The 27,385-nt window shown below is 48.8% G+C and overlaps 1 long non-coding RNA gene across 1 annotated transcript; it reads left to right on the top strand.

Annotated features, from left to right (window-relative positions):
• The first annotated feature begins 23,045 nt into the window (after positions 1-23,045).
• LOC142765183 (uncharacterized) lies at positions 23,046-26,880 on the top strand. Its single transcript, XR_012884078.1, has 2 exons — positions 23,046-25,115; positions 25,276-26,880. It is a non-coding gene; the product is annotated as an uncharacterized LOC142765183 (long non-coding RNA).
• Positions 26,881-27,385: the final 505 nt, after the last annotated feature.

The raw sequence follows: 27,385 nt of genomic DNA, 5'->3' as shown, positions 1-27,385 counted from the left end.
CCATATTGTATTTACTCGCGTAATGATCGCACCCTTAAATTTTGTCGTGTAAATTCGACTTTTTTCCCCCCGCGTAATGATCGCACCATGAACTTGCCGCATCGACATGTTATGTGCCAAGTCTAGCTGAACGCGCCTATCATTGTTTCTGTGATTTGAAAGCGGGCGTCACTATGCAAATGCTGTAAATTAACTGATTTGAATGAAAGCATTCTTTATTTAGATGGAAGAAACTGTTTTGACGTGCGTGACGTACTCACAACCTCCATAACTGACGCAAAGAAAAAAAAATCCGGTGGCTTCGATCCGTCAGCCGCCATGTTTGTTTTGACATCCCGCACTGTTACAGCGGCAGCCGCGTGTTGGTCGACCTGTGTTCATCTCGCAGCAATGTTTTTTTTTTTCCTGAGACCTCGTTTTTTGTGTGTGCTTTGTGATCGTCTGCTAAAGCGCCGTTTCACCATGGGGCGGTATGCGAGCTTTACTGCCGCGTTCAAGCTGAAGGCGCTAGACTACGCGCTAGAGCACGGCAACCGCGCTGCCAGCAGTCATTTCGGCGTCGATGAAATCCGGATCCGATATTGGAAAAAAAAGCGTGACATGCTCATGGTCACTAACAGCATGCGAGGGCTTTCCGCGGACCCAAATCTGGCAAGTTCCCTGACATTGAAAAGGCAGTTCTCGAATACGTGAAGGACATGTGTAAGGACAATTATGCAGTGTCATTAGACATAATACAGACGCAGGCGTGCACAGTTTCCTGGACGCTGTGAATAGTTACAAAGTACTTCCGTGCCAGTTCTGGCTGGACCACATGCTTCATGCGGCAGAATGGACTGTCGCTAGCATTTCCAACGCGCTCGACAGAACGGAAGATAAGATGAACCTCTGTGGGACAGTGAAGACATTGCCGGTTGCGACAGGGAATCCTGCGGCGGCGACACTGACGCCAGTGATGCTACGGAGTCTGAACGTTAGGGGGTCAGAGAGGTAAGAAATAAAAGGGCAGTGTGCCATGCATGTAGCTCCTGCGTAACGCGTGCATTTTATTACAAAGGTGAGCCTTAATTTACTTCTATTTTTGTTTATGTTCATGATAGCTACCGAAACCCCCGAACGCAGAGATGTTACTTGACTCGTACTTCACTGGTTCTTGACTCAAGACAGTCTTGCCGGTCACCATGAATCGTTCTCGAGTATGACTTGAAGGCGAGATGGCTTGGTCAAAGTCGGGACAAGTTTCAAGTCAGCTGCGGAGCTAGCTTGAAAGCGACTTCATGCGTTATTCCAACATGGCCACCTCTAGAATGGATGTCGCGCGGAGGGTGGCCGCTTTTGAGTTTGCTTGCCTCGCCATAAGCGTAGCATTTTCTGAGGCGCACTGCCTGGCGAAGATTCTTGGACCCGCTTTACGTAACCGTGGGAATTCGATGGAGTTGTACGACGAGGAACAATTCCACGCTCGATACAGATTCACGAAGAACGCCGTGCAGCAGCTACTGGGTATGTTGCCACTCTGTGAAAGTGGGGACAACGGCCTGTGCCCCCAGTGTTACAGCTACTGATGGCTCTCGGGTTTTACGGCGCTGGCACATTCCAGTCACCGGGAATCTCGTCCGCATTCCGTAGTCGACAGTTTGCGATGCTGTAGGAAAAGTTACGCTACTCGTCGCAAAGCACCTGTACGCAATGCTGGTGCGCATTCCGCAGCCGGCAGCACTTTCTATAGTTATGCGGGACTTCTATGAAGTGGCTGAGTTCCCAGGTGTTATAGGCTGTGTCCACTACACACACGTGCGTATTAATAGCTTCGGTGGGGACGACGCCGAAGTGTTCCGTAATCGCAACGGCCATTTCTGTTTTTCTTCAACGCGACAATTTCCGCCTCTTTCGGTGCAAAATTGACTCGGTGCTGTGTCTGTGTGCCTCGTCTATCCTTTCGTCCCGTCTAGGGCGCCGTTTCTCGCCCAGAAAGGCATCGCTTGTAGCACGACGCTACGTAAAATTCCACACACACAAAAAAAGAGGCGCCCCTATCACGGTTTTTTTTTATCCGCGTCGCCATGATGCAGCGAGACACTGCTGCACCCCGCGAGAGAGAATTCTGCTGAGGGCAATGTCCTGACCCCCGCTTTTTCTCTTGTTTACCAAGCTCAACAAAAGGATATGAATCACATTTGTTCCCAGAACTTGCGTTTTTTTTTTTTTTTCATGATAACTGCGACCTAGCCCATTACAGGCATGCACACAGGCGAACAGAAAGGCAACTACCGTGAAAATCGCGTCACCTCGTGAGCCAGGCCAGCACAAATACATGCCGTGGCGTTCGATTAAACAAAAAGACGAAAGAACCCAACGCGATGCTTGTTTCGCCTCCAAACAAGCAACCGTGGAGAAACGCGCCGCATTTGGGTGGCCACTAGAACCAGCGGGCAACGAACGCTTTACAGAAGCAACACTGCGCATCGCTGTGGCGGCAGGCACCACGTGCCGCTCGTTAGCCGTAAAATGGCAAGAATATGCTTGTGACCCTTCGTCTTTATAGTTATTTTAAAACGTATGGTTTTTTTTTTTTTTTTGCTGTAATGCATGCCTTACGCGAACAACTTCATTATTACCTTCGTTAGCAGGCGTGCAGCGTGTTCCTGCTTTGGAGCTTGTTCTCGACTTGACCAAGCAAGACAGCCTGACCCCCGAATGCAGAGTTGTGTGATAAGATTAGTTTGCCGTTCCGGCGCCCGGCGGCGTCGATGTTGCAAGGAAATAAATACGGTGCACATGACCAGCCAGTCAGTGTGGAACCCGCCAACGTACGTGTGTGTGATTCGGTCCAGCGACCGGCATGGCTCAGGACTATCCGGTTATCACAAGTGGCGACGAGGTCGACTGACGAACCGGACGGGCACAGCACAATCACACGTCGTCATGCCTGTCGTCGGGAAGCTGGATCCGTTCGACCCGAGTACATCGGAGTGGGCGGAATACCGTGAGCGGGCCGAGCTGTACATCGCGAACGACATCCCGAGCGACAGACAGACAGCCGTATTTTTGACATGCTGCGGTCCAGAGACTTATTCTCTGCTACGAGGCCTCCTAGCACCAAGCAGGATTGAGGAACTTTTTGCGCGACTTACAGGGGGCAAGAAGTTCACAAAGCTTGACTTGCAAGATGCCTACCAGCAGGTTCCACTCGATGAGGAGTGCCAATAGCTAGTCACCATTAACACTTCGAAGGGGTTATACCAATTCACAAGGCTGCCGTTCGGGGTTTCATCAGCTCCGGCTATATTTCAGCGAGAGATGGAAAATCTGTTGCACGACCTTGACAATGTCGTAGTGTACTTTGATGATATTCTGGTCACAGGAACCAGTGACAAAGAGCATTGGGAAAATTTGGGCCGAGTGTTGGATCGCCTGAAGACCGCGGGACTGCGACTGAAGTTATCCAAATGCGAATTCATGAAACCAGAAGTCCAGTACTTGGGCCATACCATTAGTGCGGCTGGGCTGCGTCCAAAGCCGGCTAAGACTGAAGCAGTGCTGGAAGCCCCCGCACCCCGAGTGGTCAAGGAACTTCAGAGTTACCTCGGGTTGGTTAATTTTTACAAAAGGTTTTTGCCGAACCTTTCTGCCGTATTACAGCCGCTCAATAGTTTGTTGGCGTCGGGAACACCATGGCGCTGGGAAACTGATGAAAAGCAGGCGTTTCGGAGAAGCAAGGAGCTATTGGCCTCTGCTGCTATATTGGCGCACTTTGACCCAGGAAAGCCCACTGTGGTTGTCACTGATGCATCTCCCTTCGGGATTGGAGCAGTACTGGCGCAACGAGAGTCATCTGGAGAAGAGCGCCCCATTGGTTTTGCCTCCCGAAGCCTGGCAACCGCGGAGAAAAACTACAGCCAATTAGATAAGGAGGCATTGAGCCTTGTATTTGGCGTTACAAAGTTCAGGCAGTACTTATGGGGCCGGCAATTCGAAGTCGTCACAGATTACAAACCGCTGCTCGGCTTGCTCGCAGTAGACAAGCCAGTTCCCGAATCCTGTTCTCCGAGAGTGCTAAGGTGGGCCTTGCTGTTGTCGGGGTACAGTTACGACCTGAAGTATAGGCCGGGTTCACAAATTGCACATGCTGATGGGTTAAGCCGGCTACCTCTGCTAGCTGCCGAATTTGTTGTTGACTGCCCTGCCGAAGTGTTGATGCTGGAAGGAGTATACCCAGGGGTGCTGTCGTCAAATGCTGTTGCGGCAGCCACCCCCGGAGACCCGGTGCTGTCACAAGTAAGAGCAGCGTTGTGGTCAGGCTGCCAGATAAACCTAGGGTCAGAGGAAAGACCCTACGAGACGCGCTTTCATGAGATGAGCGTGCAAGGGAACATTCTATTGTGGGGCAACAGAGTCATTGTTCCAAAATCCTTGCAAAAGGAAGTCCTCCAGCTGCAGCATGAGTCATCCAGGACTGTCCAAAATGAAGGCAGTTGCGCGTAGCCATGTGTGGTGGCCTAGCCTGGATAACGATATAGCGATAACCATTCAAAGGTGCCGTATTTGCCAGGAGCATCAAAGAGTGTCACGACCAGTGCCTGTCATGCCCTGGCCGTTCCCGGAGAAACCGTGGTCACGGCTGCATGTGGACTATGCCGGTCCTTACAGGAACACCTATTTTTTTTATCGCAGTTGATGCGTTTTCGAAGTGGATTGAAGTGTTCCCAGTCTCTACACCCTCGGCGGAAGCAACTATTTCCTGCATGCGCAGTATGTTCGCAAACCAAGGCCTTCCAGATGTGGTCGTGTCAGATAATGGGCCAGCATTTACCAGTGAGCTTTACTCCACATTCCTCAAGAAAAACGGGGTGAGGCGAATGCTGGTGCCGCCGTATCATCCAGCGTCAAACGGTGCTGCAGAGCGGGCCGTGCAGACTGTCAAAAACAAGTTGCGGAAGGCTGGCCCTGGAGATATTCGCACTCAAATTGCCCGCATGCTCCTGACATACAGGTCGACGCCTCACGAGGTCACGGGTTGCTGTCCGTCGAAGCTGCTGTTGGGGCGGAAGCTGAGGACTGCGTTGGACCTGCCACACCCAGACCTCAGGACCAAGGTGCTACAGAAGCAACTTAAGCAGAAAATCAGATGCGACAAAGGAACAAGACCCAGGGTTTTGGGCCACCCGGGTGACCAGGTGTTCTTCCGTCCAGGACCTGCGTGGCTCCCTGCAGTCGTCACCGAACAACGCACTTCGTCCATGGATGTTCTACTGGAAGACGGACGACGGTTAACTCGACATCTGGATCACATCCGCCAGGCCCCCGAGGAACTGAGTGCAGACAACCAAAAATCAGGCAGCCCAGTATCTACCGGTCTTGCTCCAAGCTTGGACGTGGGTCAGACGCAGCTAACTGGTCTTGCTCCAGGCTTGGACGTTGGTCAGAGGCAGCTATCTCCGGATCGTCTTGGGAACTGCTGTCACAGCACCCAGTACTCCTGTCCTGCGTCGAAGTACCAGAATTCGACGACCAGTATCGCGCTACGCACCTTAAACAATTCTTTGCAACCATTAATAAAGGGGGGAGGGACGTGATAAGATTAGTTTGCCGTTCCGGCGCCCGGCGGCGTCGATGTTGCAAGGAAATAAATACGGTGCACATGACCAGCCAGTCAGTGTGGAACCCGCCAACGTACGTGTGTGTGTGATTCGGTCCAGCGACCGGCATGGCTCAGGACGATCCGGTTATCACAAGTTGTTACTTGGCTCGCGACTTCGACTTGACTTGAGCAAGTCGGCGTGAAGCAAGCAGCGGACTTCACAACGCCCAAATCAGCCTTCGCGTTTCATAGATGCTCAGGCTGTCTTGCTTGGGCAAGTCAAGAACGAGCTTCAAAGCAGAAGCACGCTGCACGCCTGCTAACGAGGGTAATAATGAAGTTGTTCGCGTAAGGCATGCATTACATAAAAAAAATCCATACGTTTTCAAATAACTATAAAAACGAAGAGCCACAAGCATATTCTTGCCATTTTACGGCTAACGAGCGGCACGTGGTTAGGGTGGCTTGTTGCCCGCTGGTTTTAGTGACCACCCAAATGCGGGCCGTTTCTCCGCGGTTGCTTGTTTGGAGGCGAAACAAGCATCGCGTTGGGTTCTTCCGTCGTTTTTTTTTTTTTTTCAATCGAACGCCATGGCATGTATTTGTGCTGAGCTGGATCACGAGGTGACGCGATTTTCATGGAATTTGCCTTTCTGTTCGCCTGTGTGCATGCCTGTAATGGGTAGATCGCAATTATTATGAAAAAAAAAGGTTCTGGGAACAAATGTGATTCGTATCCTTTTGTTGAGCTTGGTAAACAAGAGAAAAGGCGGGGGTCAAGACATTGCCCTCAGCAGAATTCTGTCTCGTGGGGTGCAGCATTGTATCGCTGCATGATGGTGACACGGATAAAAAAACCCGTGATAGGGGCACCTCTTTCTTATGTGTGTGTAATTTTACGTAGCGTTGTGCTACAAGCGATGTCTTTCTGAGCGGGAAACAGCGCCCTATACGGGACGAAAGGATAGACGAGGGACACGGACACAGCACCGAGTCAATTTTTTTTTTTTTACCGAAAGAGACGGAAAATGTCGTCGTGTTATAGAAAAACAGAAATAGCCTTTGAGGTTATGGAACACTTCGGCGTTGTCGACACCGGGGCTATTAATACGCACGTGTGTGTAGTTGACACAACCTGTAACGCAAGGGAACTCAGCCACTTCATAACAGTCCGCCGGCTGCGGAAAGCGCACCAGCATCGCGTACAGGTGCTTTGCGATGAGTAGCGTAACTTTTCCGACTGCACGGCACACTGCCGACTACGGAATGTGGACGAAATTTCCGGTGACTGGTTGGTATGTGCCAGCGCTGTAAAACCTGAGAGCCATCAGTAGCTGTAACACTGGATGCATGGGCTGTCTTCGGTTGTCTCCACTTTCACGGAGCGGCATCATAACGAGCAGCTGCCCCACGGCGTTCTTCATGAATCTGTACCTAGCGTGGAATTGTTGCTCGTCGTACAACTCCATCGGATTTCCTTGGTCACGTAAAGCGGGTCCAAGAATCTTCGGCAGGCAGTGCGCCTCAGAAAATGCTATGCTTATGGCGAGGCAAGCAAACTCAAAAGAGGCCACCCTCCGCGCGACGTCCATTCGAGAGGTGGCCATGTTGGAATAACGCATGAAGTCGCTTTCAAGCTAGCCCCGCAGCTGACTTGAAACTTGTCCTGACTTCGACCGAGCCAAGTCGCCTTCAAGTCATCCGCAAGTTCGAGAACGATTTATGGCGACCGGCAAGACTGTCTTGAGTCAAGAACGAGTCAAGTACGAGTCAAGGAACATCTCTGCATTTGGGGGTGAGCATCTATGAAACGCGAAGGCTGACTTGGGCGTTTTGAAGTCTGCTGCGTGCTTCGCGTCGACTTGCTCAAGGTAAGTTGAAGTCGCGAGCCAAGTAACATCTCTGCATTCGGGGTCACAGTGAATAGCCTTCGCGTTTCATAGATGCTCAGGTTGTCTTGCTTGGTCGAGTCAAGAACGAGCTTCAAAGCAGAAACATGCTGCACGCCTGCTAACGAGGGTAGAAGTGAAGTTCGCGTAAGGCATGTATTACATTTAAAAACATACGTTTTAAAATAACTATAAAAACGAAGGGCTACAAGCATATTCTTGCCATTTTACGGCTAACGAGTGGCATGTGGTGCCAAGGAGGCTACATAAAACTTGCTGGAGTGGAAGCCGCCTATGCGCCGCTACAGGAGAGAGTGAAGCCGCGCCGAGCGTGCGGCGGCCATATTGCCAGTGGCAGAAAAGAGCCGAGTGCTGCAAATTTATGCTTCATCGTGCTGCGGGGGAAGTGACTCGTGTGTTTATAAAGCAACGAAAACAAGTCATTCTGGTTGTCAATGTTTATTGGGACTTGTACGCAGCCAAGTGGCATGTAGAGAACTCAAAGTGCATATGCGTCAAATAGCGATGCCTAAAGCAAACACATCATCGAGAACATAGGTGCCCTACATGTGGTTGAAAATTATTGCCCTTGTCAAAAGTGGTTCCACTTTACTTTTGACCGATTCTCGTTTTTTTTTTCCTTCGTCAAGTGTTGTATCCTCATTTTTACGTATTGTTCGGCGATTTGCCTGCACAAACCGTAAACCTGATTATCAAGCGTACTCAAAGTCTAGGACGTGTTGCTCTAGTTTATGAAACTAGTTTTTCTCGGAGGAAGCTCATAGAACTTTCAGGATGAGGTGTTTTCCTCTTCACTTCACCGTTGTGATGGAATCACATTCAGCCTATAGCCACCCCAGTCCTCGGCTTCTTTACAGAGGCTAATTACATCTCGCGACGGTGAAACAAGACCACCTCGCCTCTTACATTTAATTGAAGGTGTCAGATCATCTGAGTGCATGGCTGCTATGCACTCTTCACAGGTAGTTACAGTTCGACCTTTCGAACAATGAAGCCTTCTATGTATGGAACCACGGAACCGACAAAAGCAGAAAAGCTTTCAGGCTAGTCAATGCGATGCGTATTGTCGTGGTCATCGGGCTGCAGGACTGGGGCCTTGCGCATGTCAGTGAGATTGCTCCTTGGATCTACCATGGCTGCAGGAGTCATTGCATTTAATACAGAGAGAACATCTTGGGAGCAGTGTCCAGAACTTGAAGACATGACTTCCGTCTGAACCAATAGACGCTTATATGCAGCCATAAACTGTGAAGCTGTTGGGTTGTTGTTATGGCCGCCTCATCCACGTATTGATTCAAAGAAGTTTTCGGCATAGCCTTGACTGAGTTTGTGTGTCAGTAAGTATTTCGATCAGCTGACCCTGGCTGACAAGTCTGTGAAACATTCTTTCCGTGCTTGCCATGCGTATCCAAAAACCAATGAATCCGTTTTTTTAGGTCCTTCTGTCACTGCCGGATCTCTCAGCCCGTTTATGTACGCTTGAGTCTTTGCAAAAAACGACTTCCAGAATGCTTCGTTTCCCTGCCGAAGGGGCGCTTTGTACGACCTTGCCAGCGGGTTCCTGGAGTTTAAGATGTCAAACAAGCGATCAAAAGTTCTAATAAACGTAGATCTTGTGCTGACACCCTTGAATTGCAGCAGCTGTAGGTTTTGTTCGCAGAAGTCCAAAGCGTCGGCAACTGAGGCACTCGATCAGTTGTACAGCATATCATCACTTCATTTTCTTGCTTTTCCCATTGGACGTGGACTTTCGTAAGTTTGTTTCCGAGCCACAACCCTTCTTCACGTTGAAGTGCCTTCAATGCCACTTCATAACCCCATTTCAAATGCTTCCCTTCAATGCCAAAGAGGTGGTCAAAGCACTCTGGCGCGAAGTGCACAGAGCGAAGTGATCTCAGTCTTTCGCATTCTACCTCTCACGGCGAACAGCCCACTCCCAGAGGCTCCACGTTATGGGATCTTTAGGAAACCTGTAAAACAAATCCGGACTGTTATGTTTTCCCCGCTTAGATCGCGCCAGCTATGGCTCCCTTTAGTAACGAGTGCGGAATGGCTATGTTGAAGACGTTTTCGTGTACGTACAGATGGAATGTGAGGCCACAACCTTTTTTCAACCTGTTGGCACATTTGTAAACGACGCAAGAGGCAACCCTTGTAAACTATTTGTCTTTACATGCCGACAAGGTGAAACAAGAACGGACGAAATCAGCAGCTCGCGATGGCGCTGAGCACGCTTTTTGCCACTGGCAAGATGGCGGCGGCCGGCTTCACTCGCACAGCGCCCCTGCCACTCCAGCAAGTTTTATGTATCCTCCTTGCGTCAGCCACCCTACTTGCGTGGTGCCTGTCGCCCTCCGTGCTGCCGCCACAGTGACGCGCAGTGTTGCTTCTGTAGAGCGTTCGTTGCCCGCTGGTTTTAGTGGCCACCCAAATGCGGTGCGTTTCTCCACGGTTGCTTGTTTGGAGGTGAAGCAAGCATCGCGTTGGGTTCTTTCGTCGGTTTTTTTTTTTCAATCAAACGCCACGGCATGTATTTGGGCTGACCTGGCTCACGAGGCGATGCGATTTTCACGGTATTTGCCTTTCTGTTTACCTGTGTGCATGCTGTAGTGGGCTAGGTCGCAGTTATATATGAAAAAAAAAAACAAGTTCTGGGAACAAATGTGATTCGTATCCTTTTGTTGAGCTTGGTAAACAAGAGAAAAAGCGGGGGTCAGGACATTGCCCTCAGCAGAATTCTGTCTCGCGGGGTGCAGCAGTGTCTCGCTGCATGATGGTGAAGCGGATAAAAAACCCCGTGATAGGGGCACCTCTTTTTTATGTGTGTGGAATTCTAGGTAGCGTTGTGCTACAAGCGATGCTATCTGAGCGAGAAACAGTGCCCTAGACGGGACGAAAGGATAGACGGGGCACACAGACAGAGCACCGAGTCAATTTTGTACCGAAAGAGGCGGAAATTGTGGTCGTGTTTAAGAAAAACAGAAATGGCCTTTGCGCTTACGGAACACTTCGGCGTCGTCTCCACCGAAGCAATTAATATGCACGTGTGTGTAGTCGACACAGCCTGTAACACCAGGGAACTCAGCCACTTCATAAAAGTCCCGCATAACTATAAAAAGTGCTACCGGCTGCGGAAAGCGCACCAGCATTGCGTACAGGTGCTTTGCGATGAGTAGCGTAACTTTTCCTACTGCATGGCAAACTGTCGACTACGGAATGCGGACGAGATTCCCGGGGACTGTTTGGAATGTGCCAGCGCCGTAAAACTCGAGAGTCATCAGTAGCTGTAACACTGGGGGCACAGGCTGTCCTCGATTGTCTTCACTTTCACGGAGCGGCAACATACCCAGTAGATGCCGCACGGCGTTCTTCGTGAATCTGTATCGAGCGTGGAATTGTTCCTCGTCGTACAACTCCAACGGATTTCCTCGGTCACGTAAAGCGGGTCCAAGATTCTTCGGCAGGCAGTGCGCCTCGGAAAATGCTACGCTTATGGCGAGGCAAGCAAACTCGAAAGCGGCCACCCTCTGCGCGACGTCCATTCGAGAGGTGGCCATGTTGGAATAACGCACGAAGTCGCTTTCAAGCTAGCCCCGCAGCTGACTTGAAACTTGTCCTGGCTTCAATGGAGCCAAGTCGCCTTCAAGTCATCCGCAAGTTCGAGAACGATTTATGGTGACCGGCAAGACTGTCTTGAGTCAAGAACGAGTCAAGTACGAGTAAAGTAACATCTCTGCATTCGGGGGTCAGGCTGTCTTGCTTGGTCAAGAACGACCTTCAATGCAGAAGCACGTTGCTCGCCTGTTATCGAGGTTAATAATGAAGTTGTGTGCGTAAGGCATGTGTCAAAGCGAAAAAGTTCGTATATTTCAAAACACATCTCTGCTCAAAGTGCTAAAAGCACATTTTTTTCTTTTACTGCTACCGAATCGACGCATAAAACCGCGCGGACTACATTGATACCAAGTATTTCACTGTGGGTGAGCTTTTTGACCCTTTTTTGAGGCTCTTCTGGTTGCCCATCTGCTCAGCTGAGCGCGCTAGGCTGAGGCTACGGCGGAGCGGCCGCCGGCCCTTCTCGGAAGGGTGTTTCAGTACTCCACGCACGGAATGTCTATGCAAGTCTCTGTCAATGGGGAGGATATCGCTCCCAATGATCTTAAAGATTCTGGATGGCCTGTGGCTACCACTAAACGTAAACTTCGTGGGACGCATACCCCCAGGACCGAGACGCAAGCAAGCGTCTCCATGCACGGCGACGCGTGGTCGCCTCAACGCTCCCAGGCTGCGATGAAGAAGCGTCTTATCGTTGCTTCTAGACTTCCTTACCTTCCAAGAGATCACCATCGAGTCATCGTGAGACCTTGAAATGGCCTGGACATGAGAACTGTGAGTCAAATTAAGTTCGCGAAGGCACTCGCAGTGGCTGCAGCGCTGAGTGAGGAAGAAGTCACGGAAGACGTGGTATGCCCGAATATGATGCAGAACATTGCAGTTATGAGCACTCCAGCGGAGAGGAACGCCAGAGCGTATTCCAAGATCACCGCCATTACTCTCGGTACCGCCAGTTTTGATGTTAGTGCCTACCGAGCTGCCCCTGATGACAGCTACAAAGGTATCATCAGGGGTGTTGACGCGGACATCGGTCAAGAACAACTTTATTCACTTATTGTACACCCAAGGAACCCGACTGCACTCCAAGTGAAAAGAATCAAGAATTCCACCACGGTGATCATTCTCTTTGACGGACTAAAAGTGTCAAATTATGTCATATGTGGAAATATTTTGGTTCGCTGCACCCCGTATCGTCGACAGACGGATGTCTGTTATGCCTGTGGAAATCTAGGTCATCGAGCCGATGTTTGTCCCCATCCAGAGGAGGTGGTCTGTAGAAGGTGTGGTATGTCATCTCCTTCGGAAGATCACGCCTGCACTCAAGAATGCAAGTTGTGTGTGGGTTCCCATGTCACGGCAGACAAGACGTATAAGCATCGTTTTCAAGTGCCCTACATAGTCCGTCGACGAAGACGAGAGCGACGGATGCAATATACGATGGAATTTGCGGAACAAGACGCCGACGACATGAACATCACAGATGGTGGAGGAGACTTGCTATCGCTACCAGCCGCTGCAGGCGGCCGTACTACGACTGAGTGCCCGAGCAGAAGCTGGCGCCCGCTTGACGTCAGCCAACAGCTACAACCACCGCGAGGGCGATCCTGTTCCAGAGACAGAGCAAGGGGCCGTTCGAGATCCAGAGGGCATTCTAGATCCAAGGGCCGTTCTAACTCACGGGTGCCTACCATCCCGCAATGGCGTGCAGCAAGGAAATCAATACCAGACCTGGGCATCCAAGATCAAGGGCTCCCAACCACAGGTAAAGGGGGGTAGCAATCCAGAGCAACACTCAGATATATATGCGCAGTTGCAAAGGGAAAATGTTAATCTCAGGGCCATTGTCGAGCTACTCAGGGCTGAAATAGCCGACTTAAGGAAATCACAGCAGGTTTCGTCTCCGTCTCCCTCAAACACAGTTCCCTGTACGGCCACAGTTCCCTGTACAGAGGCCACATCGGATGCGAGTCACGATGAGGTACCCATGGACGTCCATCCAGGGGCAAAACCAACAAAAAGGAGAGCGCTAGCACAACCGGCCAATAACGAAGACATAGATTTCAAAACTGAGGTCAAGGATACCTTGAGTGATATCAAAAATGCTCTCAGGGCGGTGTTTGAGTCGATTGCGGTATTGGACAGCAGAGTCACAAAGATCCAGGCTGACCAAGTTAAAGCTTTACAATCTGCCGAGGCTACTCCGGCCCAAGTAATACCTAAGGTCAGGATCGTGCAGAAAGTAGCAACCCGTAGCGTCTCCCAGGAGAGAGCTCTTGAAGGTCCCAACTATGGCGGGACACCTTAACAATTTCGTAATTTGGCAGTGGAACTGCTGGGGCTTCCAATCAAAGAAGGGAGCTCTCCAGCAGTATATTAAATCCCAGCCAATTCGACCACATGTTATTACGCTACAGGAGACGCTTACGGAAACAATGAGCCTGCCAGGCTACACCCATCACATCACGAAACCTCCAGATGGCCGCGGTATCTGCACGTTTGTGTCCAAGAAGTATACTTACATTGAGCACAATTTGCACATGGCAAATAGCAAAATTGAACACTCTCTTTTAAAAATTATACCTAGCCGCAACCTTAAAAATAGCATTTTCATACTCCACATATATAGCTCTCCAAAAGGCAGGCACCATCGCTTCACCTTATTGTTATCGAAAGCCATTACGATCGCTAGAAAAGTGGACGCACCCATAGTTATAGCGAGAGATTTCAACGCACCCCATCAAGCTTGGGGCTACCCTCGCACCACTGCCAAGGGAGCCGAGCTCTGGCAAGCGGTATCGGATCTGAATCTTACTTTGGTCACTGACCCCACGTTTCCTATCCGCACTGGAAATTCTTGCTCTAGGGATACTACTCCGGACCTCACCTTTGTCGCAACCACGGGGGAGGTATCATGGTTAAACTTGGGAGAAAACTTGGGGAGTGACCATTGTGTTCTGAGCACGACATTACACATTCAAGCAAAACCCCCTAAAGCTTTCAAATTCACAGAATGGGACCTCTTCCGTAAGATCAGAGCGGAGAGGGCAGAGGAGATTAATGACTCACTGAATTTCGACACGTGGCTGTCTCAGCTGGTCGAAGACGTCAAGTCGGTCACCGAAACGATAGAGACTGATCTTCCGGTCAATAAAATGGATAGCAGGCTTGCTCATCTTCTTGAGGCTAAAAGCGCTCTCCTAGACAGGTGGAAAGCAGACCGTATGAATCGAAGACCGCGAAAACGCATTGCAAGTCTTAACCAGGAAATAACGACTTACTGTCAGACGCTGGAAAAACAGCACTGGGACCATATTTGCAACAAGGTGGGTGGTCATATGAAAGTTGGGGGAAAATGGAACCTCCTCAAACACCTGCTGCAGGATACCAAATTTAAATCCAACCAGATGCGCTTGGTAGACCGAATACTGCACTCAGAAAGGAAGGTTGAATCGGACATGGAAATAACGAAGTGTCTGGCAAAGAGATACCTCCCTTTGGACGCAACCCAGCCTCCTTCTGGCTACGCGCAATACACGGGATCACCAGCCTTCGAATGGGACAAGCCCTTCCAGGAAGCAGAGGTCCGGACCATATTAAACAATCTTAATGGAAACTCCAGCCCGAGCCCGGAGGGCATTACAAACAAGACACTACGCAATTTAGACGATGACTCTGTCACCTACCTCACCGAAGAAATCAATCGTATTTGGGAGACGGGGACTTTCCCTGAGCAATGGAAAAGAGCGTCGATTTTTCTCATACCTAAACCTGGCCAGAGTCCCAGTTTTAGCAACTTACGACCCATTTCACTGACGTCCTGTATAGGCAAGGTCGCCGAGCATGTCATCAACGATCGAATATCAAAGCACATAGAGAAAACTAACCTGTTCTCGTACAACATGGTGGGTTTTATACCACACCTATCTACTCAGGACGTCATGAAAATGGTTAAGCATCACATCATAGATCAGGAGACAAAAGACGTTAGAGCTATTCTTGGTCTGGATCTTGAAAAGGCCTTTGACAATGTCTCGCACTCCCACATACTTGCCTCCATCTCTTCCCTTAACTTAGGAGCCAACTCTCACAAGTTCACCAGCTCGTTCCTCAGGAACAGAAAAGCCACTATACAGCTTGGGGATCTCAAGTCTGAGCCCTGCGATCTCGGTTCCTTCTGCACCCCGCATGGAGCAGTCGTCTCTCCACTGCTTTTTAACATTGCAATGTGCGGCCTTGCTGCAAAGGCCTCAAACCAAGAAGGCATCAAGTTCGCCATCTACGCGGACGACATCACCATATGGGGTGTCGGTGGCTCGGAGGGCTCTGTGGAGAGCTCTCTTCAAGAGGCCATAGACTGTGTTGAGGTGTACATAAATAAAATGGGCCTCAAGCTCTCGCCAGCAAAGTCCGAACTTCTCTTATATCGACCCACGAGATGGGGACCCAAACCCAAAAGCTGGCAACCACTGGCCGACATCGACATTAGGTTGCACACGGCATCGGGGCAGCGTATTCCAAGGCTGGACTTCATACGCGTTCTGGGCATGATTATCGAGGCCAATGGACAGAAAGGCCGCACGATCGACCGTCTGACTTCCAAGGCGAAGGGGTCATCCGACTAACCTCACGCATTTCTAACAGTTGGGGTGGTCTTCGAGAGCACAACCTCCTCAGACTATTCCATGCATTCTTGATGAGCCACATAAGCTATGTCGCATCTATGCACAGGTTGCAATTCCATGAAAGAAATAAATTGAACATCCTCATAAGGAAAAACATCAAGAAAGTTCTTGGCATTCCTATGCGCACAAGCACTGAGAACCTTATGAAACTTGGAGTCCACAACACGCTTGAAGAAGTTATCGAGGCTCAACAAACGGCACAGGTTGCCAGGCTTTCGATAACACCAGCGGGGAGAAAGATTCTGGTTGACACTGGAATCAACCCCCTGACGCTCGAAGTGCAAAATACGCCACTCGATGATTATATACGCTCTCGCATCAAAGTGTGCCCCCTTCCACGAAATATGCATACACAGTACAACGCGGGCAGGCGTGTCGCTCGAGCCTCCTCTCGTTTAGCTCAAGCTCACAAACACTCGTCTGTTTTATGCTTTGTTGATGCCACCCAGTATGGCGTTTCCGTTTGCTTTGCGGTAGTATCCGTAGATACTAAGGGTCAGATTTTATCCTCGGCGTCGGTTCGAACCACTTCTTCTTACAAAGCAGAACAGATGGCCAGTGCAGCACTCCTTGATCCACAAAGGACTGATATTTATACCGACTCTAAATCCGCTGCTCGGGCCTTCGCTTCTGGTTCCGTGTGCAAGGAAGTTTTGAGAGCTCTCGCTCACAAGGAACTCACCTACCACACAATTATTTGGTTCCCTGCTCACCTTGGCTTGAGGGTCGGATGCCTTCCTAATGTCAACGAGCTAGCCCACTCCAAGGCGCGAGGCTTCACTTACCGCGCCGGGACTTAAGCTTCTCAGACAGAGGAGTCAGCCCCCAGCCTTCATTTTAGGGACATTTTGACTACCTTCAACGAGATCACGAAGCATTATCAATTAGGCCGTAGGTCCTTTTTATTGCCACACGAAAAGTTGTCTAGGCCACAGGCAATTTCTCTTCGCATGCTTCAGACGGGAACATACCCTATAGTCTCGTAACCTGTAGCCATTACTCCGATATTTCAGAACTTTGTCCGGACTGCCAAAATCGCAGTGATTTTAACCACATGCTCTGGAGGTGCCCCTCTTTACAAAGAAAAAATGAAGAATTTTCTGAGAACTCCTTTCATTTAATGCTCACGAGTCCGGTTCTCATACAACAACGTCCAGAAAGCCCATGATGCGGCAGTGAGGCTGGGCCTCCCCGTCCCAACGTCGGAGTGGCCCGCGATCCTACCCCTTTAAAACGGGGGTGGAATCCTTCAGGACCCCAATAAAAGTTTTTCATCCATCCATCCATACTGCTACCGAATGCCACATGACGCCCACGTGATGCCCGCCGCGCCGCGACGTGCAGTGTTGCTTGTGGAAAGCGTCCTTTTTCACCTGGTTTCAGTGGTCGCCCAAAGGGAGCGCGTTTCTCCAGCTGTTCATAATTCATCGTATTTTGGTGTCGAACGTATCGGAGTGTATATGCCCATCTCTGGGTCGCAACTGTTAACAAAGCATAGTGATTTCTCGTCATCCTCTCGTTTCCATTCGCCTGTGGACATGCCTGTGGCGGGCTACGTTGTAGTTATACCTGAATAAAAAAAAAGCAACAAGTACTAGACACGCAGTGTACAATGTCCCTGTGCACACCCACGTGGGTGTCCTAACATTAAAAAAGCTAAATAAAATCGGAGATGCTAACGGTTTGTCTAAGTTTATTGGGAAGAGAATAAGTGCGGATGAGGATCGCGGGCTTCTGCGGCACTTTTTTTTTCTAGAGGGGAGGGGTCGTAATAGTAATATTTATCTACTTTTATTTGGTGTCTGCATCGTGATTAGCAGGATCTACAGCTGAGAGCGTATGTGCTATAAATCCAGGGTTTGGTATTATGAGGAATGCCATATGAGAGTGCCTCGAAAATTTTGACCACCTGGTGTTCTTTATCGTGCATAGATAAGGGACAATATAAGGCCATGATCATTTTGTCTCTACCAAATGCGACGACCACCGGGGCGTACGGGGGGGGGATACAAATTTGTTTTGCGTGTTAGTGAGGGCCAGGGGGGGGGGCACGATCGCGGTCAGCCTCAGGATGTCTGCTGGAAGCTTTGTCAAGAACAATGAAAAGGGCACAGGCCTGCTAGGTGAACGAAGGGTTCATTCACCCTTTTGTATTGCATAGCTACGAGGAAATCCAAAGAAACCCTTCGTGTTTCTAGCAAAAAAAAAACTTGTTCCGTAGTCAATAGAGAAACCCCGAGTATGAGCAGCTTTTTTTGATAAATATTTGTAGCTTTGTGCTGCAGAGAAGGAGGACCGCCAGGCGGCCATGGAGTGCAGACACGCATGTCGCGTCGGCTCCGCAGATTTTCAGTGATTCTCAGCGTGAAATTGAATAATTGACGGACGCCTTCTTACAGTGAAGAAAGTGGAATTTCCACGGAACCCCGCGATACCACTCTCAAGTAGGTGGACGTTTCATTTTCGGCACATTGACCACATTTCTGTAACGCCGACGAACGCACGACGCCGTTGCCTCCTGCTGCTGTGCATAATGCGCTTGGCCTAGCCCACGGACGCTGGCGTCTTGAGCCCCTTCAAGGCGGCGTGTTATCGGGTTAATGCCACAGGATGGCTACGATGAGCGTGGATGGCGAAGATATCACGCAAAAAGAGTATGAGAACGACGCAGGTTGGCGCCTTGTGAACAGAAGAGGACGAGTCAACAAAGAAACCACAACGCATGAAGCCAAGGACCAAGAAACGCACTTCTCAAGCGAGAACGTGGTCAGTAATAGATGGAGGAAGGGACAGAGAGCAAGACAAATTGCGGCTGCGAGCAGAATGCCCCGTCTGCCGAAGGAAGATTACAAGATAATTGTGCGCCCACGTGACGGCTTCAAGGTCACTGACTACGGGATCAATCGTCTAGAATGCTGCATCGCCAACGCCGCTAAAATACCCAGGAATGAATCGGAAGAAGACACGGTATGTGCCAACTATAAACAGAACATTCTAGTGGTCAGCACACCATCAGAGGAGCGCGCCGAAAAATACAGAACCATCGCTAAACTGAAGATTGGGGACAAAGAATTCGAAGCCAATGCGTACGAGTCAGCTCCGGAAGATACATCTAAAGGGGCGATCCGAGGTGTAACGCAGGACGTGTCTCCAAGAGAGATCGTGGAAATGCTGGTAACCCCGAGAAATCCGACAGTCTTCATGGCCAAGAGGATGGGAAACACCACAAACGTCATCGTCCTCTTCGATGGGCATCGCGTTCCAAGTTATGTGAGCTACGGAAGAGCACTGGTCAAGTGCTCACTATACTGCAAGAAAATAGACGTGTGCTACCAGTGTGGACGCCTTGGTCACAGAGCTGACGTCTGCCCGAGCCCGAATAGCAGAATATGCAGAGGGTGTGGCACTAAGAACCCACCGCAGGAGCACGAGTGCGAAGTGAAGTGGTCTTTGCCAGCTGTGTGGCAAAGACCACCCGACGGCAGATTGCCATTGCAAGGCCAGATTTAAGGTACCGTATCTGGTGAAACGACGCCGCTGGGAACGAGCCCGACGGGAGGAAAAAGAAGCACTTTACTACGAGACGGAAGCGAAAGCACTTCACAGGCAAAGATGGGGCGACTCAGGTCAACGATCGGAACATCGGACGCGGGACGCATACGGACCAGAAGCCTTCACCAAGCTTCAAGCACAAAACAAAAACCGCTCTACGTTTACTACCACCACATCTATGTCGAGGTCGAGATCGAGGTCCAGATCGCGGTCCAGATCGAGGTCTAGACCCAAGACCGGCAACACCGGGTCTCCCCGATCAAAGGAGGGAGGAGGATCCCAAAGCTCAAAAGGACCGAGCGGCGTCCGTGGCACCGCGGGACCCTTCCAGGTGAGCTGGGCTGATGTGGCTTCCGGGGCGCGCGCGGAGGCAGAGGCTGCTTTTCAATGTAGGATTAAGGCGCTAGAGAACGAATTGGCGCAGATCAGGCAGAACAATGTTGCATTTATGAATGAGATTAGAAAACTCAGGGAAGAAAATGATTTTCTGAAAAACGGAGGGGTTTCACGCAACGAGGAAACCTCACAAGTTATAATGAAGGAAAAAGGCGCAGCAATGGAGGAAGAGGTAGCAGCCCTCACCCCTGTTAAACGTAAACCAGAGAACGCTCCGATTAAAAGCGTGGTAAAGAAACCAAAAGCAGTGGCGACGCCACAAGAAAGACAGGAGGAATTCGCAAACACCATGGAAGCTAAAATGGAACAAATTGAAAGAAAATTGCAAACTAAGCTCGAACAACAAGAAGTTAGATTTGAGGCAAACATAGAGGCCAAAATTGGGGAGCTAGGCAAGACGATATTGCAGAAAGTGCAGCAAATGGTGGCTGATTTCGACGCCAAGCTAGCAATATGGGGATCGCAGTAAAGTGGTGGGGGCCCAGTTAAGACGTCTTTTAAACCGTACGCTAGGACCTCGGCGCCCACCGAGGGATTAGAGAGCCTGTAACGCCGCCATGGACAGACAAAATAGCTACACGATTTGGCAATGGAATTGTCGAGGATATAATCGAAAACGATACATTTTGCAACAACATCTTAAAGACACCAGCACCCCGGATGTTATAATGGTGCAAGAAACGCACGGGCTGTTCAAACTGTCGGGATATAAGTCATTCGGCAGTGCTGATGGGGAGACAAAGGTATTAGCAACGTTGGTTAAGCGAAATCACGCGGTGGTGCAACATGACACGGAAATCAAGGCAATAAATCACATTCTCCTCGAACTCATACCCACGCGAAAAACAGAGGACAGTCTTTTCGTATTGAATATTTACAGCAGTCCTAAATGCAGAAAGCACGAATTCCGCACGCTGTTTCGAAAAACCCTCGCTATAACGGGCAACCGGGCGCTAGTGATTGGAGGAGATTTCAACGCCCCACACGGTGCATGGGGATACAGGATCGAAACCCAGAAAGGCAGGAACTTCTGGTTGGACGCACAGGAGGAGGGCCTGACGCTCGTGACCGATCCATCCATTCCTACAAGAACAGGTACTAGCGTTTGCGCGGATACCACGCCAGATTTGACGTTCACCAAAAATATACTGGACACGCAATGGACCAATACGCAACATGACTTGGGAAGCGATCATTTTATACTTGAAATGACGGTGAGGGCAGGGCCGCGGAAGGCAAAAGGCAGACAACTTAAACTTGTCGATTGGGACAAGTTCCGAAACATCAGAGAGGAGCCCGACGAAATGATACGGAGTATTGAGGAATGGACCGAAAAGTTAAAACGAGACGTGGAGGCCGCTACGCAAACGGTGCCACCGGAGGCGCAGCTAGAGTATATAGACAATAAGCTTCTCCACATGTGGGAAGCTAAGGAAGGTTTACAATGGAGGTGGAAAAACCAAAGGTACAACCGGACACTTCGTAGAAAGATAGCTAAATTGAACAGAGATATAGAGCAATACGCCCAGCAGCTGTGCAGACAACAGTGGGAGGAAAAGTGCAATGACATGGACAACCAGGTAGGAATGGCGAAAACGTGGACCATCCTTAGACATTTGTTAAACCCGGACGGAAACAAGTTGGCAGAAAGGCACAATATTAATCGGTTAATACAAAGATATCAAGGTACAGAGCAGGATTTCCTGAATGAAATCAAGAAAACATACATCTCTCGAGCGCTTCCGGTTACACACCCTGATTACACAGGGCTAGCAAATGATGATTTAGACAACGAGATCGGGGAGGCAGAAGTGAGGGCCGTCTTGCAAAAACTCAATACTAGATCAGCACCTGGACCAGATGGCATAACTAACAAAACGCTATGCAATTTGGATGACGAGTCCATAACTAAGTTAACTGAATTCATTAACAAATCATGGAAGGCAGGACAGATTCCGCAACAATGGAAGACGGCAAAAATCGTGTTAATACCCAAGCCAGGCAAGCGAGTGCAGATTGCGGACTTGAGACCCATATCTCTCACATCTTGCGTGGGGAAACTCATGGACCACGTGATTCTGGAGAGGATAACTACCTATCTAGAGGACCGGGATGCGCTTCCACCCACAATGATAGGGTTCAGGAGGAACCTCTCAACGCAAGACGCAATGATACAGTCAAAAACATCAGATTATAGATAATCCGGGAACAGTGACAAAGGCCATTCTAGGGTTAGACCTCAAGAAGGCCTTTGATAATGTAACCCATGCAACGGTGCTAAGTAGGGTAAGCGATCTAGATCTGGGACAACGGACGTACAATTACGTGCGTAATTTCCTGACGGGAAGGAAGGCAAAGATTATGATAGGGGACCTAGTTTCAGAGGAAATTGAGATGGGCAGTGCAGGTACGCCGCAAGGCTCGGTATTATCACCTATGTTATTCAATCTGGCTCTAATTGGACTGCCAACCAAACTCCAAGCAATCGAAGGACTGAATCATACTATATATGCAGATGACATCACCCTATGGGTGAGAAGTGGTAGTGATGGCGAAATAGAGGAAACGCTTCAAACAGCAGTCGAAACGGTTGAGCGGTATCTGGAAGGTACTGGGCTAGCCTGCTCTGCGGAAAAATCAGAGCTGTTGCTGTACAGACCTACTCGTAGAGGTCGCAAACCAGGCAACTGCCTGCAAGGTCTTGCTCATAGAGAAGAAATTCAGTTAAGAACAGCCGATGGAAAAACCATACCCATAGTCGACAGGATCAGAGTACTGGGTCTGCTCATCGAAGCCAAGGGCAACAATGGAGAAATCCTCAGGCGACTGAATGCAAATGTAGCCCAAATAATGGGACTCATAAAAAGGATAGCAACTAAGCACAGTGGCATGAGGGAGGAAAACACGATAAGGTTGATACAGGCATTCGTGATTAGCAGAATAGTATACGTAGCGCCATACTTAAAATGGCAAGTCGCGGAAAAGATCAAGCTAGACTGCCTCATTCGAAAAATATTCAAACTAGCTATAGGGCTACCGATTAGCACAAGCACCGACAAACTGTTACAGCTAGGCCTGCACAATACAATAGATGAGCTTATTGAGGCGCAGCGTACTGCGCAATATGAGCGTCTCTCTAAGACACGAGCAGGAAGACATATTCTAGAGCGACTAGGTATAACGTATCACACGCAACACGGCGTTAAGGTGGACATTCCAAAAGAGACCAGGGAAACAATGATGATACCACCCTTGCCAAAAAACATGCACCCCGAACACAATAAAGCTAGACGAGAGACAAGAGCAAAACAAATACAAAAAAAAAGTTCGGTAATGACAAGGACGCAGTTTTCGTAGACGCTGCTCGATACAAACGCAAACGGGGGTTTACCGCAGCCGTAATCGATAGCAACAAACGCTGTATGACATGCGCGACGATACGCACCACAAGTACCGAGACAGCGGAAGAGGTAGCCATAGCGCTCGCTGTAGCTCAGACAAACGCAACCGTGATAGTCAGTGACTCTCAAACGGCAGTGAGAAACTTTGCCAACGGCCGCATCTCCCCGGAGGCACTACGTATTCTCAAAGGAGGGTGTCGAACAAGCCCCAGAAATACATATATTATATGGACACCTGCTCATGCCATCGCGGGGGACAGCAACAATGGGGCTGTACATGACGCAGCTCGAGGGCTCACCGACCGAGCTGCCCTCTCAAGTGCCGCCCCAACCTCCTCCGGTGATTACGGCGTGGCAGACGAGTGGGAGTGGGAAGACAGAATGACCAGATACAATGAAATTACAAAGCATTTTAGATTGCAGAGGGGCATATTCCCGCCCCCTCACCCAAAATTAACAAAAAGACAGTCTGTCGAATGGCGGCAGTCACAAACTAGGACATATCCGAATCCTGCACTATCGCACATTATATATCCTGATATATACAAAACGGACAGGTGCAAGCGTTGCGACTCCAGAGCCACTCTGGAGCATATGTTATGGGAATGTAGAGGGATTAGTACTCATAACAAGTATGCGGCCCCTGCTGACAGCCTTCGCGCGCGCTGGGAAGCCGCAATGCTCAGTTCCGTCCTCGAAGACCAAATGTGGGCCGTCCAGCGGGCCGAGGAAGCCGCCAGGATTCAAGGACTCCTGGCCGTAACCTAGGCGGGGCCAATCACCCACCCCATCTACTCGCCGGACTCTGAATAAAGTTCTTTCCTCCTCCTTTGTGCTGCAGATGTCTGGCATTTTTTTTCAACCCCACACGTCTGCACCAAACGAAACAAAAATTCCTGATATGTGTGCTAGGAAATGGCTTTTGGGGAAAGCAAGGCTCACCGCCGCAGCGCGTCACTTTTCTGAGCGAAATCGTCGAGCCAAGGAGGAAAGACTATCCGCTCCGAGATGTCGCAGAAAAGTATGATATCGTCCCAAGAGACACCTCAACGCAGGGTGGCACCACGCTTCACCGAAGACGAAAAGATGGTGCTTTCTCTCTCGTGAGAGATTTCAAGCACATCATCGAGTGCAAGAAAACTGACGCAGCGTCGACAGCGAAAAAAAAAAATTAAACATGGAAAGAAATTGCCAAGCGCGGCAATTACAATCATGGAATCACCCGGCGCGACCACTTGCACCTCAAGAAGTGCTGGAATAACCTCAAGCAAAAATAGAAAGAGGAAACTGCCTGTGAAAAAAGAGAGAGCCACAAAACTGGTAAGCTGAACGTGTTATGCATGACTGGCTCACTTTTGATCTGCCACATGTTTTGTAGTCGGTAGAAATGCGAGTGCTGAGAGCAAATGGTCATGACCATTAAATTTTGCAGAGCATGTCGAAAAAAATAACTACTAAAAATTGCATTTTCCTCGAAGAACGGTCTTTAAGTTGGCCTATAACATGCGCGATCAGTGCAAGGTGTTTTCGAGAAACCTAATAAGATGCATTTGTAGACAACTGACGTATTTTGGCTTTTTACAAAAAAATGCATATAAACACGCTAACGTTTGTTCTGCGCAATGTTTTGCTATTTTTTCCTTGAGTTGAACCAAGTCAACTACATTGCACTCAACTTAGGAGAGAGGAACATCGGAACCGCTGTTTTTTGTGTGTGTGTGTGTGCAAGACGTTTATCAAAACTTGCTTCATTCTGCATTGAAACTTTATTTCTGATTAGGAGGGGGATCGGCGCCTTCCGCCATGGCTTCTATTTATGAATTGGTTGGGTCAATTGCGGATCACATGGTGATAAGGGTGGAGAACGCCTTTGATTCTGATGCCACAGGGTAACAGCCCTCCGTCGCAGGTCTCCCTGTCTTGAGGCTGCTACAGCCCATGACTGATGGTCGAGATGAAGCGGACTTCAATTGCCACGGTATGGTGTGTTGCATTTTAAGACGTAATGATGATCTCCTCAAAATTTAACCATTTATATTTCTCAGAAATTGCTCTTTTCTGCATGCAGTCGTGTACAGGTGTTTGCGTCATAGACAATACTCCGATAGTACCATAATACCATATTTTCTTTATTGCAGATGATCCGTGGCAAGGTGCCGCCGCTGTAGAGCCATCACAGCGGCCAATATCGAGATCTCGGTTTTGCCTGCGATCTCTAATCATGAAAGCTTGTTTTTAAACGTATCTTTTTGTGACTTAAAATTCTTGCTTTGTGCTGCTTATCGATCGCCTGATGCAACCGACTCGTTTCTTTGCAAATTGTACGATTATCTTTTGCCCTACCGTGGTCACCCGGTTATTGTAACAGGCGATTTTAATCTGCCGAGTTTTGACTGGAATCGACCTACTTATGGAGAGAGTGACCCATGTGATACTCTCTTAGACATGATGTTGGCTATAAGCTTAAAACAGTTAGTTTTGGAACCTACCCGTCTTGACGCCATTCTAGATTTATTTTTTGTTAGTGACGTATTTTCTAGTGGTGTAGCAAATGTAGATCCTGGTATTTCTGACCACCGGCTCTTATCGTTTTATTGTTCTTCTACCGGGTTTGGCAGTGTTGAAGACCAACCGGTCAACCATGTCAAAAATTTTGACCGTGCCGATGACGCTTCTATCATTGATTACTTAGAGTTAAAATTTGATATCCAAACTAGCAATGATGTGCACACGTTGTGGACGCACTTCAAGGAAACAATAAAATACTGCATCGAGCATTTTGTACCCTTAAGGAAGGTTAGAAATAAACGTCACAAAGAATGGATTACCCGAGATATCATTCAGACCAAGCGTAAGATTAAACGTCTTAGGAGAAACAGGAGTCTAGGGGAGCAACATTTACAAAGCTTGAAGCAGTCTTTGGAATGTAAAGTTAAATCAGCGAAATCTCATTATTTTACCGTAACACTTCCTGAGTTCATTAAAAATGACCCCTCTAAGTTTTGGCGGTTTTTGGGTGAACGGAAAAATATTCTGAAAGAAATAGCTGTAAATGGTAAAATTGTAAGAGACGACAAAGAAATAGCTCAATCATTCAATCATTACTTTCAATCAGTCTTTTCACCAGGCGGATCAGTTCCTAAACGCCCAACAGATTATTCAAATATACCTGTTATTTCGGATCTCGGAATACTGGCATTATTACGAAAGCTTGATCCTAGAAAAAGTCCCGGCCCCGATGATCTTCCTAATGGATTCTTGAAACGGTATGCTGATCAGCTATCTGCCTTTTTAACTAACATTTTCCAGATCTCTCTCACATCAGGTGAAGTCCCGTATGATTTTTTGGTTGCTAGGGTCAAACCACTGTTTAAAACGGGAGACAAACTTTCAATTTCTAACTACAGACCCATTTCCATCACAAGTAGCTGTTGTAAAATGTTGGAGCATGTTATTGTAGGGTTCATTCATGAATTTTTGGCTGAAAGGAACATTTTGTCGCCCTATCAACACGGTTTTAGAAAAAATATGTCCACTGTTACGCAATTGGTCACTACTGTTCATCACTTCTCTGCGGTATTGGACGAGTCTGGACAAGTTGATGTGGTTTTCCTCGACTTTAGCAAGGCCTTTGACAAAGTGCCACACGAAAAGCTTTTGTATAAACTTGAACACATTGGCCTTCCTGATTGCCTTTTGAACTGGATAAGAGCTTATTTAAATAAACAGTATGTTGATATTAATGGTTGTTTCTCTAATTTTCTTGCAGTTACCTCTGGGGTACCCCAGGGCAGCGTGCTGGGACCGTTGTTGTTTCTTCTTTATATAAATGATTTAGCCCACGTAGTTCCCGAAACTGTCTCCATCAGGCTGTTTGCCGATGATTGTGTTGTTTTTAGAGAAATTCGCTCACCTGATGACTGTGAAGTTTTGCAGGAATCCCTTGTTGCAATAGAGAGTTGGTGTGATCAGTGGGGAATGATGTTGAATGCTGGAAAATGTGCATTTCTACGAATAACGCGCAAAAAACATTTCTTCAACTCCCAGTACTTCTTGCAGAACACTTGTATTGCAGATGTTGGGGAGTACAAGTACTTGGGCCTCACTTTGAACTCTAATTTATCTTGGTCATCCCACGTAAAACGTATTTGTTCTGCTGCATTTACTAAGTTGTGTTTTTTGAGACGAAAATTAAGGCATTCTCCAAGTCACATTAAGCTTTTAGCCTATGAAACTTTTGTTAGGGCT

This window comes from Rhipicephalus microplus, chromosome 1, assembly GCF_043290135.1.
Source record: "Rhipicephalus microplus isolate Deutch F79 chromosome 1, USDA_Rmic, whole genome shotgun sequence".
NCBI classification, from domain to species: Eukaryota; Metazoa; Arthropoda; class Arachnida; order Ixodida; family Ixodidae; genus Rhipicephalus; species Rhipicephalus microplus.
The sequence above is the reverse complement of the archived record's forward strand: the minus strand, read 5'-3'. Positions and strand labels throughout refer to the sequence as shown.